Source organism: Humulus lupulus, chromosome 2 (assembly GCF_963169125.1).
Source record: "Humulus lupulus chromosome 2, drHumLupu1.1, whole genome shotgun sequence".
Taxonomy (NCBI): domain Eukaryota; kingdom Viridiplantae; phylum Streptophyta; class Magnoliopsida; order Rosales; family Cannabaceae; genus Humulus; species Humulus lupulus.
Window position 1 is genome coordinate 273,584,195 of NC_084794.1, and position 12,620 is coordinate 273,596,814.

Here is a 12,620-nt window from a genome sequence, read left to right on the forward strand (position 1 = left end):
AGTTAAGAAATAGGGATTTTGTTTAGGGTTTTAAATGCACGAATCCCAAAAATATCCCCTTTTTGGGTAATTGCCAACTTTTCCCCTGAAAATATGGGATTCTTTTAAACTAGAATTACCCTCCCCACTCCCGCGTGGGTACATCCTCGATGGCTAAACTTTACAATAATTTGTGAATGACATCCGAGTCAATCTTGCCCTTTTGAGCCTTCAATCTCGATTGAGGCTTGCTTGTTATCTCGAGCTTTCGAGCTCGAGTTATCAAAATTATAATTTCCTTATGATTTTCTATGTAATGGGCCCTCACCTTTTTCTTCCTTGTTAGATGTCGCAGAACTCTGAGAATCGGTGGGGGCTCGAGTTCACTATCCATTATTACCCATCAACACCCAGTCCTGAGTCACCTTTCACTCGAAACCAGTGACTGATCTGCGAGAACAAAAAGAGGAGTGAGCAAGAAGACATACGAGACCACTTTCAACGTCAGATAGACGAGGTCGAAGAGAAAAAGAGGAAGGGACTCCGAGTGGCGGCTTATCCTGACCTAGACCCCGAGATCAGGCCTATTCCCTTAGACCCCAAGCTTAAAGTCACAGTCACCTTTCCACCTAGTGCCCTGTCTTTTACCATAATGGGGGACTCTTCAGGTCATCCATCCACCTCCCAAATTCTTCCAGTCCCCACCTCGAAGGAGGAATTTTTTGAGGCTGAGCATTACTGAAGCTCAGTCACATCCACTAGCCATATATCTGACTTGCTGGCCTATCATTGCCTTAAACTCTCTGGTACACTAATGTGCCATCCGGCGACCTCGAATGAAAGGAGTTGCTACACCCCAGGAGATGGCAATCCCGACCTTAAAGTCAAGATTGCCACCTTTAACTGCAAGCATAAAAGGACTGGGGCTTTGCTACCCTTGAAGACTTACTTCAAGGATTTCTTGGACTTCATCGGATTTTCCCCCTTCCAGGTCCAGACCAACTCTTTTAGGGTCTTGTCAACCCTTAGGTCGTTGTAACATGAGATGAAATGGGAAGGGCCTTCGGCACCAGAGATATTATATCTCTTGTGTCTCAAGAACAACCCTTCTCAAGCTCGTGGAGGAGAAAACTTCTACTACTTATCGAGCTATCCGAAGGAGAAAAAACTATTCAAGGATATCCCAAACCATCCTCCAAACTTTAAGACCGCATTCTTCTGGAAGGATGGGGTCGCTCCTTCCTGAATTTATTCCTTCCAATGTATCCTGTAAGTATTTCAACATACTTTTATCCATTTTTCATTGAATAAAAAGGCTCGAAATATTCACACTATTCTTTCCTACAACCAACTACCACCGTCCACTCCATTAAAACCCATGATGGAACACAAGGCAACCATTCTCCAGCTTCCTTATGGTTGAAGGTCCCTGACTTACGTTCTTCAAGAACACAAGCTCCGAGCTTGCGGCCTTTTAGGTGAAGGCTAATCCACCGATGACTCAGGATTCAAAAATATCAGAGGTGGAAAGATGTGCCAATCCCCACGGCTAAGCTTCCCCCGAGGAGGAGGACCTCAAGCTTGCAATTTCGTGCCTCTGTCACTCGTCTCTAGGATCGAGCCATCTCGGGGGAACGAAGCCCACGACGAGGCCTCAATGAGCTCTACTGATGGAGGTAAAGTTGGGGTAGACCACCCCATTGTGTCTTCGTCAATTCTTAAACCCAAGCCTGATGTGATCGTTGTGTACGTAGACCCTAGAAATAATTTCTTATTGTGGTCAAGGGTAGACCTTAGAGTCCATAGGTTTGATAGTTGGTTAGGACAATGCCAAACTATGTATAACCTAAACGAAGTTTGGGATGGGGTAGACGTACAATATGGGACCAATGATTATAGGGACCTTTCGAAACTATCCCCCACCTCTAGGGAGGGGACTCCCTTAGAGTCGTCCGAAGAAAGGGGAATTTCTTGGTCTTTGAGCTCAAGATCGGTCGAGAATACCAGTTAGGTTTCTATTATCCTTGAGTCTTGTTTCTTTTAATAACCCTGTTCCATTACTCATGTGCAATCATTATGTTTTTCAGGTGACATTGACTCAGATTTTGATAATGTGCTCGATAGGCCTATGGGCTCAAAGGCGAGCAAGCGTCAAAGAGCATCGCAGAAAGGAGGTCACCCCTCCAAGATGTCCAGAAAGACCGAGGTGGTCCCTCCGGCCTTGGCTCCCCTAGGTCAGAGTCATGCTACCGAACCCACTTCTCAGGTCGGACCGAATAAAGCTACCGAGCCTGCAGCGCCTCCAACTATTCGGCCTCCTCCTGCTGCCCAACCGATCCAGAGAATCCCTGCAGCCCTAGCGAGAAAAGGCCAGCCTCCTGTGCGGGAGTGCTTCATGTCAATCTCAACTCATGTACATGAGTTCGTGATCGATAGTACAACTGGAATTCACAGAGTCAACCTGAGCATGGGTGATAACTCTATATTTTAGAGTTATTAATTTAGCTTTTGGACTTAAAAAGTTAGGTGAAATTGAGTGTTTGTGCTGTTATTGTATGGTTTTAGTCACTTTGTCTCTTAACTTTGTTTGTGTAATTTGTTTTAATTAATGATAACTCTTGTGGAAAATAATGGAATTATGTTCTAAAAGTGTGGTATTTATTTTGAAGGCATAGCTAGAGGGTGCTTGGAAAGCTTAGTGAAGCATGTGGAAGGAAATCATATTAGAGCTGAAATTCTGGCTGTTGTTGCAACATCAGTCAACTTTGCTACAGCAAAGTATGGACAGTCAGCAACATAAAGTCTGCACACTTGGCATGTACTTAGATGAGGTGGAAAGGAGCTGCAACTTCTGAAAAGGAACATAATATTGTCCCCCACATGTAGAGAGAGAAGGAAAGGGTTTATACCCTTTGTGAGCCCAAAAAAGGGATTATCTTCTTCACCCAAGAAAATAGAGTAGAGAGGAAGACAACCAGCCGCCCAAGCTCCATTTAAGGGGTTTTCTCTGAATTTCTTTGAGCTGAATCATCAAGAAGAGAAGAGGAAAGAGAAGGAAGCTAGAAGAAGAAGAGGATTAAGAGTTAGAAGACAAGAAGAGAATATCTCTATCAACTTGGCTTGTTTTTCTAAACTCAACTTTCATATAATTTTATTTTCTTTTTCTTCCTTCCTTGAACTCTTGAGATAATGCTGAATATTTATTGTGGTGATTTGGGTATTTTTACTATGACTTAAGTTATTTGTGTTAGGGATATTGATGAACCCTAATTTGCACACAACAAGGAAAATGGGCTTTTACTTCGGTTTTTAAGCTTGATACACTTCGGTTTTCGCTAAAATTCGCAACCGAAGTAGTTCGGAGCGAAGTAAAAACTAGCTAAAAACCGAAGTAGAATCCCCACTTTCTACTTCAGTTTTTACCTAATAACTGAAGTAGAAAGTGTATATACGCTAGCATGCTGGGCACTTTCTACTTCGGTTTTTAGGTAAAACCGAAGTAAAATGTGCACTTTCTACTTCAGTTTTACCTAAGAACCGAAGTAAAAGGGGACTTTCTACTTCGGTTCTTAGGTAAAACCGAAGTAGAAAGTGTACATTTTACTTCAGTTTTACCTAAAAACCGAAGTAGAAAGTGCCCGCATTTTTTATTTAATATATGTTTTTAATTATTTTTAAATGGATGGTTTCTATTTTTATATAAATATATATATATATTTTGGCCTGATTTTATTTAATTGATCTAATTAATATATATATTTTTTGGCCTAATTATTTTTCAACAATTTTATTATATAATATTACAATTATATATATTTTTACAATTGAAATTGGTTAAGAATTTTTTTTGAATGAAAATATGATAACTTTTATTAATTAAAAATGTTGTACATAAACATATAAAATACAAGTACTTAAGTAAGATAACTAGCCTTAACATTAATACATTTACAAAAGACTAAACTTACAACTAAACAAAAATAGGCTTACTGATAAATGTATGGTATCAATTTGCCTAACCATTCGTGTTGGATTGGCAAGAGGTCTGCAATCTCACAATATTGCGTCTTCCCACCAAACTGTAAAATTAATAAATATAAATTAATTTCATAGATTATCGATAGCAAATAAATTATAAAAAATGAACTTACTTTTTCTTTTAGGGTAGTCATTGCATTTGATGCCCGTACAAGATCTCTAATGTACTTCAAGACATAAAAACCACATTCATGACTTTGTGGTTGTCTTGGACATGTACCATTGAATATCTTTGTGAGATTGCCGAGTAATGCATTGGAAGAAGCTCTATAATATGCACTATTTAAAAAGAAAATTATTAACAAAAGTTATTAAAATGTAGTAACATGTAATATTTGTTGCATATTAAGAAATATTTTAAAAAATTTAAGACTTACCTCATTATCATTGAATCAATTTCTTCTGGACGTTTGTGTGATTTCAATGGATCTAAGAACACGATTTTTCCTTTTGGCATAGCAATCACCAACATCCAATGTTCCCTAAAATAAGAAGCGTATGTTAAGTAAAATAATTAAATTTTTAATATATGACTAATCAAATAAATTTTTTTTACACTATTTCTTACCGTATGTTCCAAGGTATAAAGTAAAGTTGACCAACTCTATCCATGGTCATCAACCAATTCGCCAAGTCAATGGTTGATCGCTCTACATCGTTAACATTATTAATGCTAAGACGTTCAATGTCATAAAACTTGTAATAGACACGCTGATTTGGAAATAGGGACTCCCAAATGCATCTGCAAAATTTTCTTTAGTGTTAAATATTTTGAAAAATTTCAGCAGAGTTTCCCCTATAAATAGGACTTCCCAAACCTGTAAACATTCAATGTGTATGAAAATTTTCAACAGATCACAGAGCAGTACTCATAACTGATTCTAAATTCCTATCATTCCAAAGAATTAGTTTAAGGGATACCTTAATCCGAATATCATTGCTGAGCCTCCAATCATATGCAAGGTAGCAACTTGTTCCACATCCTCTGAAGTTAGGAATATTGACTCGCGATTCATGAATGTTGGGTCCACTGGAATGGAGACGACTGAGTTTATTCCCTTAACTCTGCAAAATTCTCTCACCATAAACTGAAGGCTAACATGGATGCGATTCATGATGTGATCGGCAAATGGTTGGCCTTCGGTCAGAGTGTTTTCTGGATTGACGTGAGACCCAGCTGATGACAGATGCGGGCTAGTCATAGGAGGTTTTGACATATCCTTGGATGAACTTTTTGACATAGAAGGTTTCTTTCTTAGAGGACCCTACGCAACATCAAGTAAAAATAATATTAAAATACTGGACCAACAAATATTTTAATAGGTAACAAATTAAAGAATTCGTTTATACCTGGTCAGTCATAATTAAATCTTTTGGCCAAGGAAGGAATGTGTCATAAAGTATCTCGAACATAGTGTATCTCCCCAACAGAACATGGGATTTCAGCATCCTCTTGTAACATTTTGGTGACTCGCACCCTCGCGTATTCGTCTGTCAGTTGAACACCATGAATAGTCAGTGGACCCACCCCATCAATGATAACACCCTCTGCCACCACATTATGAATATTATCCGAACAAAGTAACACATCCTGCATGTACGGTGTGTGGTATTCTTCGTCGCTCTGCTCGTCATCATTGTCGTGTTCATCCATATCATCTATCCCACCTGCTTGTTTAGATTTTTCCTCCTCTAAAGCTTTAAGTTCTGCTTTGAGCCTCGCAATTTCTGCATCTTTCTTACTAACAACATCAGCCATTTCTGTTGCTATTTTTGGTTTTCTTCCAAAGACGGACGAAATCTTCGCAAACGACCTACAATAATCAACCAAATTTATTTTAAAACTAAAATATTATAGAATTAAGTTAAATGTAACAAATAAAAAATAATATCATACCCAAGTGCTCTAACACGCCCTGGGTGCTCAGGTGTCCCTAAAGCTTGCGTTAATATGTCATTCCGACCCTTTGCAATGATTTCTCCACTACTAACTTTTTCTTTCAGCTCATTCTATGGAACAAACCAGTGGTCACTTATATTAGTGACTTATAAGAACTTTATCATTCCTAAATTACTTTAAAATACTTGCTTGAAACCACTTACAATTCTTGCTTCAATTTGTTTGTCCAAATCTGTGACAAGAACCTTCCTCTTTTCTCGTGCTCTTATCCATACTTGGTACCGTTCTACATCTGCCACACCTAGTTCAGTTTTCTACAACATACAACAATTAATTAAAGTTGGTGAGTGCAATATTCTTCATAACAAGTTGACAGTTATAAAATAGTGATGTGAATTACTTACCAGGTCCTCTCTAACATTGGCAAGCCCTCTACGAGATGTACGATGCCTCGAAGTATATTTGAGAGCTCTTTCACGTTGTGCTTCCCGCAAAGCCTACATTAAATAGGTAACAATAAGTTTTTAAGCAATTATTAGTATTTCAAAACTAATAAATCATATACATAATAGATATACACAATAGTACCATAAACTCAGGAGATAAACAGTGGCTAACAAATGTCCTCCAATCTTCTAGGTCAAGTTCTGGATATTTCTTAGGAAGGATTTGGAGATCATCTATCAGACCGTCTTCTGCCAAAGGGTAGATGTAGTCACTAGTGATGTTGGTCTTAAAATCTCTCATCATTCTTCCTGCACTTTTCATTAATTCTGGTTTCCAATTTTCTGGAATGTTAAAGGCACCCTGAAATAGAAAGAAAATGATTAATGAAATGCAAAGTAATTCATGAAAATGATCAATATATTAAAGTAATTAAAATATTCATAAAATATTTTCTTACATATACATCCTCCCATATTCTATTCTTCAATTCTTGTGGGACTTGTCTCCAATCCTTATAATTGAGAGAGACCGTTCTCCTAGTTTTAACTCCAAGGTACGATTGCATCTCACTATATGCTTTCCCTATAGGTTGACCTTTATCATTAAACTGAATATTTCTCTTTATTCCCTTAGCTTTTTTATTATTGATATTGTTCTTCTTTGTTGGGCCTCGCCTATTTGGTGTGTTCTCCCCTTCAGAAATTGTCATCTGCACATAAACAAGAATTAACGTTACAATTATGACATAAATAAATACATATTTAACATAAAAATGAATACATTACTCACTGGACACATTTTATTTTCTTTTTTCTTTTCTTGGTTGATCCACAATCTACCCATATTCCGTCTCTAATATCATTTCTAATGTATTCCCCATCATCATCAACTTCATGGAAATCATGGATTTTCTCAACTTGCTCATGTATTGGTTGTCCAACAATAAAATTGTCATGGAACAAATCATCGTTTTCTTCGTCATTTTCATCTTCTATAAACTGCCTTTCCGGGGTTCGTAAAACAACTGACCATTTATCATCAGCAGGATCAGTTATGTAAAACACTTGTTTTGCTTGGGTAGCCATGATGAAAGGATCATTCTTGTGACCTTTCTTACTTAAATCAACCAAAGTGAATCCAAGTTCATCAATTCTAACCCCAACATTGTTGTCCACCCAAGAACACTTGAGCATAGGAATTTGAAATAAGGAATAATCAAGCTCCCATATTTCTTCAACAACCCCATAATATGCCATAGTACCAGCAACTGGATTATTGTCTTTTGCACTAGCGAAATGCACTGCTTCTGCCACAATACTTACTCCACTATTTTGAACCATTCGAGCATCATCTCGTGACTTTGTGTGAAATCTTTTTCCTCCAACAATGTAAGCATTGTGCTTTATTACATGAACACTTGGTCCAAATGATATGCGTTTTAACTCTGTCGACACTCCATGGTTTTCTTCTCCCAACCTTGGTAGAATAATATTTTTCAACCATCGACTAAATGTTTTATTGTGCTCATCTATAATCCATTTCTGTTTATTTTTAACCTTGTTGGGAATCATTGATTGTAATAACTCCATGTGCTCACTACAATACAAAGTACAACATATTAAAATTTCAATTATACATAAAAATGACCATAATGTTTATTAAATCTATAACTTACGTTATATAGGGTTGAACTTCGCGATTGTTTTCCAACACAACTAAATGAGCTTGATCTAATTCTGCACGAGATATGGTCACTACTGTTCCTTTCCCTCGTAATCCTCTATCAACTCCATCCGAGTTATTCCGTTGTTTGCTAATTCCGATTGTGTCGATTCCAACCATGTACTCTGAACAAAATTCCACAGCTTCGTCAGCTAAATAACACTCAACCATACAAGCTTCAGGGCGATGGTGATTACGTACATATCCTTTCAACACCTTCATATTCCTTTCAAATGGATACATCCATCTCGCCCAAACTGGCCCACACAACTTGGCTTCTCTTACTAAATGGACCATCAAATGTATCATGATGTCAAAAAATGATGGTGGAAAATATTTTTCAAGCTTGCATAAAGTTTCAACTATTTCATCATGCAATGCATTCAACTTCTTCATTTCCAATTCTTTTCCGCATAGTTGATTAAAGAAGATGCACACACTTATCACACTATCTCTAACTCTTTTTGGTAAAACTGACCGAATGGCAATTGGAAGTAATTGTTGCATTAATATATGACAATCATGTGAATTCATTCCAATTAACTTCAAATCTTCCATAGACACCAAGTTTCGAACATTCGATGAGTAACCATCAGGCACTTTCATCCCTGCCAATGATTGACATACGGCTTGCTTCTCTTCTTTAGACAATGTAAAACAAGCAGGAGGCAAATATGTGCGAGCCCCCTTTTCTTCAGGTGCCAAGCGGTGTCTTATACCCATTTCAACAAGATCTAAACGACTAGACAAACCATCTTTGGTTTTACCTGGGATATTAAGTAATGTACCGATTATACTTTCACATACATTTTTTTCTATGTGCATGACATCCAAGCAATGTCTAACGAGTAAATCTTTCCAGTAAGGAAGTTGAAAGAAAATTGATTTTCTTTGAAAACATCCATTGACTTTTTTGTTTTTATTCTTCTTCCCATACCTAAAGTCAACTTTTTCTACTTCCTTAAGAATTTGCTCACCTGACAATGGAAAAGGAGCAATGTCTTGTTCCACAGTATCGCCAAATGCTTTTTTTTTATTTCTGTCAGGATGACTTAAATGCAAATATCGTCTATGACCCATATAACACATTTTGCGTCCATTTGACAAGCGACAGGCCCTTGTGTTGGTGCAACAAATTGGACAAGCTTGGTAACCTTTTGTGCTTAAACCTGATAGGTTACCATATGCTGGAAAATCATTAACAGTCCATAACAACACCGCTTTCAAATTAAACACTTCTTTTTTAAAACCATCATATGCCTCAACACCATTTTCATACAACTCTTTCAAATCATCAATTAATGGTGCCAAGTAAACATCGATATCATGTCCTGGTTGTTTTGGGCCCGAAATCATTAATGAAAGCATCATGAACTTCCTTTTCATCACCAACCAAGGAGGAAGATTGTACATAACCAGGAAGACAGGCCATGAACTATCCCTACTACTAAGAGATCTATGCGGGTTTACTCCATCAGCAGCTAAACCAAGACGAAGATGTCTTGGTTCATTTTTGAATTCTGGATTGATATAATCTACCTTCTTCCAAGACTGTGAATCTGCAGGATGCCGGAGTTTACCATCTTTCACTCGTCCAGTCTCGTGCCATATTAAGTTCTTAGAGTGTTCTGCACTTCGATATAATCGCTTCAGCCGCGAAATCAAAGGTAAGTACCATAGCACTTTCTGAGGAATAAGTTTCCTAATCTCTTTACTTTTGTTAGGTTTGTACCGTGATAAACCACATTCTGGGCAAGCGTCCATGTCTGCATACTCCTTACGATATAAAATACAATCATTCGGACATGCATGAATCTTCTCATACTTCAACCCTATCAAAATTAATGTTTTCTTTACTTCATATGTAGACTCCGGAAAACAATTTTCTAGCGGCAAAATCTCCTTGAAAGCAGCTAAAAATTGACTGAAACACTTATCACTAACTCCATTTTCTGCTTTTATGTTATAAAATTTAACCATTGTGGGCAATCTTAGTTTATTGCAACCACTGAACAATTGTCTGTCTGCATCTCTAACCATACTATCAAATTTTTCTGGATTATGAAAAAACTCTTCTTGTGCTTCATCAAGCAATTCTATAGGATGATCATCAAAATCATTACTCTCAAAATCATCTACACCTCGCCTACCTAATGGATATGGGTCATCATTTAATAATTCTCCATGCCAATACCATTTACTATAACTCATATCAAATCCCTGACAAAATACATGATCCTTTATCATGGTAATATTCCCCTTTACTCCATTACCACAATCGATCCAAGGACAACTAATTTTTTGTGGATCACTACAATTCTTTAGGCAAAACTCTAAAAATTTGTTGAATCCATCTTGAAATTGTGATGTTTCTCTCCTCTCAAGCATCCATGATTTATCCATACTAATAACAATATTCAATTCCTAATAAGTTAGAAAAAAAACTTATATTAGGTTCTAGTCTTATAAATTTTTTAAAAAATTCGGCAGAGTATCCTCTGTTTCTATAGCATACCGTAATTTCATAATTACCTATAAAATCAATACAAACAAACACAATAATCAAGCATATATGAATCCATCATTATTAGGTTCTAGTCTTATAAATTTTTTAAAAAATTCGGCAGAGTATCCTCTGTTTCTATAGCATACCGTAATTTAAAAATTACCTATAAAACCATTTAAAACAAACACAATAATCAAGCATAGATGAATCTATCATTATTAGGTTCTAGTCTTATAATTTTTTTAAAAAATTCGGCAGAGTATCCTCTGTTTCTATAGCATACCGCAATTTCAAAATTTCCTATAACAACAACACAAACAAACAAAATAATCAAGCATAAATCAATCCATCCTTATATCACCACAGCACGCAAATTTCCCAGAGCCTACTTCACTAATTTTCAAACATAACTTTCACTAAATCTAATATGCATGATTACATTAGTCTTATCTTTATACATAAATCTTATAGTAATATAAATACAAAAAATAACTAACCTTCAATATTAATCTTCAATGCACCCGAAATGAACAACAAAGTTCACCACTCAATCAACGACCCTACTAAAACATTACATAATTAGTAAACTACATAATTAATTATCAAATCAATAAATAAAAAAAATCAAACTAGTTAATGAAACTAATGAACAACACTTTGATCATCTTCAAGTTATTTTTTTTCAAATATTTAAAAAACAAATTTATCTATTGTAAAAATTTCTAAAACTAACTAATATGCATATATATATTTATAATAAACCTAATTTTTATCACATTATTTAAACTAACAAAATAAACAAATAATTATAAAAATTAATAAAATATTAATTATATTAATTTTAAATTCGGAATAATAAAAAAAATTAAAAAAAACATAGAAAATTAAAAAATTATCATCAAAACCACATTTTAGTAATCTATACCTGTTTTGAAGCTCAAAATCCCCTTGCAATGTCAAAAATCCGGTCAAAATCCGGCAAGAAACACCACTTTCAAATGGAGAAAAAACCCCCGGCCAAATGCCTTTTTTTCTCTAAAAAACAAAAAAAAAAGATTTTTGGACTATATTTCGGTTTATAGGGTAGAAATATTGCAAGAAATAAAGAAAAAACAAAAAAAAAAGGCTTGGAGAATCAAAATGGGTGTTGGCTCACGGTGGTTAATGGAGGTTTTGGGGGTTTCTTTTTGCACAGAGGGTAGAGAGGATTTGAGAAGATGACCGTTCGGGTCTAGGGAAGGGACTTATAAAGCACTTTTAACTTCGGTTTTTGGTAAAAACCGAAGTAGAAAGTGGACTTTCCACTTCGGTTTTTACCAAAAAACCGAAGTTAAAGGTCCTTAAGTCATACCCCTTGGAGACTTTTAACTTCGGTTTTTTGGTAAAAACCGAAGTGGAAGGTACACTTTCTACTTCGGTTTTTACCTAAAAACCGAAGTTAAAAGTGCACAAGGGCCGCGTTTGGTTTGGCCAGTTTTTTGCATTTTTACTATCTCTAAACGTAATATAAGGGCTTGTGCAAACAAACACGGCCCTCTCCACTATGAATTTTTCACTTCGTTTTTTTAAAAAAGCGAAGTAGAAAGTAATTTTTTTCAGAGCGCCAATTTGAAAAGCGAAGTAAAAGAGTTTGAAAAGGTTTTTACTTCGCTTTTTTTGTATGCTCACTATAAAAACCGAAGTAAAAACCTATATTTCTAGTAGTGGCAATTGCCCCCAAATTGTTGACTATTTTATGAAATTTTTCTCTTGTTCAATTGAGCTATTTTATTGTGCAAATCTCTTGCTTGAGAATGATCAACTTATGTGAAAGACAAGCTAGTTTTAATTCCGGAAGGGTAAAAATTAGTGGAAATGCTTGATTGATGCATGTTGATACTTTTGTATTGAATAGTGAATAACTTAGGAATATTTTATTCACCTTGCAAACTTGACGGATTGATGCTAGGAATTATGTTCTTGAAATTAAATTTAGCATAGGAATATGTGAATCTAATTGATGGAATTTTAACATGAGCATTTGGAAAA

At 35.9% G+C, this 12,620-nt stretch overlaps 2 long non-coding RNA genes across 2 annotated transcripts; both read right to left on the reverse strand.

The window, feature by feature from the left end:
• Nucleotides 1–5,427: 5,427 nt before the first annotated feature.
• On the reverse strand, nt 5,428–6,239 carry LOC133816689 (uncharacterized). Its single transcript, XR_009885413.1, has 3 exons — nt 6,121–6,239; nt 5,915–6,027; nt 5,428–5,831 (listed from the first exon to the last, which is right to left on the reverse strand). It is a non-coding gene; the product is annotated as an uncharacterized LOC133816689 (long non-coding RNA).
• A 519-nt stretch (nt 6,240–6,758) lies between these two features.
• LOC133816691 (uncharacterized) lies at nt 6,759–11,931 on the reverse strand. Its single transcript, XR_009885414.1, has 3 exons — nt 11,518–11,931; nt 11,090–11,152; nt 6,759–7,073 (listed from the first exon to the last, which is right to left on the reverse strand). It is a non-coding gene; the product is annotated as an uncharacterized LOC133816691 (long non-coding RNA).
• Between the last annotated feature and the right edge of the window lie 689 nt (nt 11,932–12,620).